Source organism: Oncorhynchus masou, unplaced genomic scaffold (genome assembly GCF_036934945.1).
Source record: "Oncorhynchus masou masou isolate Uvic2021 unplaced genomic scaffold, UVic_Omas_1.1 unplaced_scaffold_768, whole genome shotgun sequence".
In the NCBI taxonomy this organism is placed as follows: Eukaryota; Metazoa; Chordata; class Actinopteri; order Salmoniformes; family Salmonidae; genus Oncorhynchus; species Oncorhynchus masou.
The window spans coordinates 150,001-155,000 of record NW_027014146.1 but is presented as its reverse complement, the minus strand read 5'-3'; the positions used below and the strand labels follow the sequence as shown (position 1 = coordinate 155,000).

Here is a 5,000-nt window from a genome sequence, read left to right as displayed (position 1 = left end):
GGGAGTCACTCACAGTCTGACTCTGCCTCCGTAAGGGGAGTCACTCACAGTCTGACTCTGCCTCCGTAAGGGGAGTCACTCACAGTCTGACTCTGCCTCCGTAAGGGGAGTCACTCACAGTCTGACTCTGCCTCCGTAAGGGGAGTCACTCACAGTCTGACTCTGCCTCTATAAGGGTAGTCACTCACAGTCTGACTCTGCCTCTGTAAGGGTAGTCACTCACAATCTGACTCTGCCTCTGTAAGGGTAGTCACTCACAGTCTGACTCTGCCTCCGTAAGGGGAGTCACTCACAGTCTGCCTCTGCCTCTATAAGGGTAGTCACTCACAGTCTGACTCTGCCTCTGTAAGGGTAGTCACTCACAGTCTGACTCTGCCTCTGTAAGGGTAGTCACTCACAGTCTGACTCTGCCTCTATAAGGGTAGTCACTCACAGTCTGACTCTGCCTCTGTAAGGGTAGTCACTCACAGTCTGACTCTGCCTCTATAAGGGTAGTCACTCACAGTCTGACTCTGCCTCTGTAAGGGTAGTCACTCACAGTCTGACTCTGCCTCTATAAGGGTAGTCACTCACAGTCTGACTCTGCCTCTGTAAGGGTAGTCACTCACAGTCTGACTCTGCCTCTATAAGGGTAGTCACTCACAGTCTGACTCTGCCTCTATAAGGGTAGTCACTCACAGTCTGACTCTGCCTCTGTAAGGGTAGTCACTCACAGTCTGACTCTGCCTCTGTAAGGGTAGTCACTCACAGTCTGACTCTGCCTCTATAAGGGTAGTCACTCACAGTCTGACTCTGCCTCTGTAAGGGTAGTCACTCACAGTCTGACTCTGCCTCTGTAAAGGTAGTCACTCACAGTCTGACTCTGCCTCTGTAAGGGTAGTCACTCACAGTCTGACTCTGCCTCTGTAAGGGTAGTCACTCACAGTCTGACTCTGCCTCTATAAGGGTAGTCACTCACAGTCTGACTCTGCCTCTGTAAGGGTAGTCACTCACAGTCTGACTCTGCCTCTATAAGGGTAGTCACTCACAGTCTGACTCTGCCTCTGTAAGGGTAGTCACTCACAGTCTGACTCTGCCTCTATAAGGGTAGTCACTCACAGTCTGACTCTGCCTCTGTAAGGGTAGTCACTCACAGTCTGACTCTGCCTCTATAAGGGTAGTCACTCACAGTCTGCCTCTGCCTCTATAAGGGTAGTCACTCACAGTCTGACTCTGCCTCTGTAAGGGTAGTCACTCACAGTCTGACTCTGCCTCTGTAAGGGTAGTCACTCACAGTCTGACTCTGCCTCTATAAGGGTAGTCACTCACAGTCTGACTCTGCCTCTGTAAGGGTAGTCACTCACAGTCTGACTCTGCCTCTGTAAGGGTAGTCACTCACAGTCTGACTCTGCCTCTGTAAGGGTAGTCACTCACAGTCTGACTCTGCCTCTATAAGGGTAGTCACTCACAGTCTGACTCTGCCTCTGTAAGGGTAGTCACTCACAGTCTGACTCTGCCTCTGTAAGGGTAGTCACTCACAGTCTGACTCTGCCTCTATAAGGGTAGTCACTCACAGTCTGACTCTGCCTCTGTAAGGGTAGTCACTCACAGTCTGACTCTGCCTCTATAAGTGTAGTCACTCACAGTCTGACTGCCTCCGTAAGGGGAGTCACTCACAGTCTGCCTCTGCCTCTATAAGGGTAGTCACTCACAGTCTGACTCTGCCTCTGTAAGGGTAGTCACTCACAGTCTGACTCTGCCTCTGTAAGGGTAGTCACTCACAGTCTGACTCTGCCTCTGTAAGGGTAGTCACTCACAGTCTGACTCTGCCTCTATAAGGGTAGTCACTCACAGTCTGACTCTGCCTCTATAAGGGTAGTCACTCACAGTCTGACTCTGCCTCTGTAAGGGTAGTCACTCACAGTCTGACTCTGCCTCTGTAAGGGTAGTCACTCACAGTCTGACTCTGCCTCTATAAGGGTAGTCACTCACAGTCTGACTCTGCCTCTGTAAGGGTAGTCACTCACAGTCTGACTCTGCCTCTGTAAAGGTAGTCACTCACAGTCTGACTCTGCCTCTGTAAGGGTAGTCACTCACAGTCTGACTCTGCCTCTGTAAGGGTAGTCACTCACAGTCTGACTCTGCCTCTATAAGGGTAGTCACTCACAGTCTGACTCTGCCTCTGTAAGGGTAGTCACTCACAGTCTGACTCTGCCTCTATAAGGGTAGTCACTCACAGTCTGACTCTGCCTCTGTAAGGGTAGTCACTCACAGTCTGACTCTGCCTCTATAAGGGTAGTCACTCACAGTCTGACTCTGCCTCTGTAAGGGTAGTCACTCACAGTCTGACTCTGCCTCTATAAGGGTAGTCACTCACAGTCTGCCTCTGCCTCTATAAGGGTAGTCACTCACAGTCTGACTCTGCCTCTGTAAGGGTAGTCACTCACAGTCTGACTCTGCCTCTGTAAGGGTAGTCACTCACAGTCTGACTCTGCCTCTATAAGGGTAGTCACTCACAGTCTGACTCTGCCTCTGTAAGGGTAGTCACTCACAGTCTGACTCTGCCTCTGTAAGGGTAGTCACTCACAGTCTGACTCTGCCTCTGTAAGGGTAGTCACTCACAGTCTGACTCTGCCTCTATAAGGGTAGTCACTCACAGTCTGACTCTGCCTCTGTAAGGGTAGTCACTCACAGTCTGACTCTGCCTCTGTAAGGGTAGTCACTCACAGTCTGACTCTGCCTCTATAAGGGTAGTCACTCACAGTCTGACTCTGCCTCTGTAAGGGTAGTCACTCACAGTCTGACTCTGCCTCTATAAGTGTAGTCACTCACAGTCTGACTGCCTCCGTAAGGGGAGTCACTCACAGTCTGCCTCTGCCTCTATAAGGGTAGTCACTCACAGTCTGACTCTGCCTCTGTAAGGGTAGTCACTCACAGTCTGACTCTGCCTCTGTAAGGGTAGTCACTCACAGTCTGACTCTGCCTCTATAAGGGTAGTCACTCACAGTCTGACTCTGCCTCTGTAAGGGTAGTCACTCACAGTCTGACTCTGCCTCTGTAAGCGTAGTCACTCACAGTCTGACTCTGCCTCCGTAAGGGTAGTCACTCACAGTCTGACTCTGCCTCTGTAAGGGTAGTCACTCACAGTCTGACTCTGCCTCTGTAAGGGTAGTCACTCACAGTCTGACTCTGCCTCTATAAGGGTAGTCACTCACAGTCTGACTCTGCCTCTGTAAGGGTAGTCACTCACAGTCTGACTCTGCCTCTGTAAGGGTAGTCACTCACAGTCTGACTCTGCCTCTGTAAGGGTAGTCACTCACAGTCTGACTCTGCCTCTATAAGGGTAGTCACTCACAGTCTGACTCTGCCTCTGTAAGGGTAGTCACTCACAGTCTGACTCTGCCTCTGTAAGGGTAGTCACTCACAGTCTGACTCTGCCTCTATAAGGGTAGTCACTCACAGTCTGCCTCTGCCTCTGTAAGGGTAGTCACTCACAGTCTGACGCTGCCTCTATAAGTGTAGTCACTCACAGTCTGACTGCCTCCGTAAGGGGAGTCACTCACAGTCTGCCTCTGCCTCTATAAGGGTAGTCACTCACAGTCTGACTCTGCCTCTGTAAGGGTAGTCACTCACAGTCTGACTCTGCCTCTGTAAGGGTAGTCACTCACAGTCTGACTCTGCCTCTATAAGGGTAGTCACTCACAGTCTGACTCTGCCTCTGTAAGGGTAGTCACTCACAGTCTGACTCTGCCTCTGTAAGCGTAGTCACTCAGTCTGACTCTGCCTCCGTAAGGGTAGTCACTCACAGTCTGACTCTGCCTCCGTAAGGGTAGTCACTCACAGTCTGACTCTGCCTCCGTAAGGGTAGTCACTCACAGTCTGACTCTGCCTCTATAAGGGTAGTCACTCACAGTCTGACTCTGCCTCTGTAAGGGTAGTCACTCATAACCCAACAGAACAAAACAACATTTACTTTTAATTTCTTTCTTCATTTTTTTAACCAGACAGGCAGGGAGAGAGGCAGGGGGAGAGGCAGGGGGAGAGGCAGGGGGAGAGGCAGGGGGAGAGGCAGGGGGAGAGAGGCAGGGGGAGAGGCAGGGGGAGAGGCAGGGGACAGGCAGGGGGAGAGGCAGGGGACAGGCAGGGGGAGAGGCTTGGGGACAGGCAGGGGGAGAGGCAGGGAGACAGGCAGGGGGACAGGCAGGGAGACAGGCAGGGGGACAGGCAGGGAGACAGGCAGGGGGAGAGGCAGGGGGAGAGAGGCAGGGGGAGAGGCAGGGGGAGAGAGGCAGGGGGAGAGGCAGGGGGACAGGCAGGGGGAGAGGCAGGGGGGGAGAGGCAGGGAGAGAGGCAGGGGGAGAGGCAGGGGGGACAGGCAGTGGGACAGGCAGGGGGAGAGGCAGGGGGAGAGGCAGGGGGACAGGCAGGGGGTGAGGCAGGGGGAGAGAGGCAGGGGGAGAGGCAGGGGGACAGGCAGGGGGAGAGGCAGGGGGGAGAGGTAGGGAGAGAGGCAGGGGGAGAGGCAGGGGGGACAGGCAGGGGGAGAGGCAGGGGGGACAGGCAGGGGGACAGGCAGGGGGACAGGCAGGGGGAGAGGCAGGGGGAGAGGCAGGGGGACAGGCAGGGGGTGAGGCAGGGAGACCAGAGGGGGAGAGGCAGGGGGAGAGGCCTACTGTCATGGCTCTACCAGCTTGTCTTTGAGTGGTCCATGAGAAAGTGTTGAATAGGTGGGATTGAACCAACCCTTCCTATGGCCTCGTTGTTTTTGTGTATGGGACTCACATGGAAATGGAACCCCTGGACTCACCACATGAAAGAGGGTAAATCACTCTATCCAGACCTCATTCTTTCATTCCCTCGCTGTGTCCTTCCAATATATACAGGAAATTCTAATCAATTTTCCGGGTTAGGGGGTAAGAGTTGGGTGGTGTTGATGGAAGTGTGTGTGTGTGTGAGAGAGCGAGAGAGAGAGAGAGATGTGAATGTCTCTCAGCATTGTCAGTGAAGTGTTCTAGTAAATG

General features: G+C 53.3%; 1 protein-coding gene across 1 annotated transcript in view; it reads left to right on the top strand.

Annotated features, from left to right (window-relative positions):
• LOC135537406 (retinal-specific phospholipid-transporting ATPase ABCA4-like) overlaps positions 1-5,000 on the top strand; it is a gene marked incomplete at its 5' end in the record, with an annotated part of 113,541 nt that overhangs the window by 17,597 nt on the left and 90,944 nt on the right.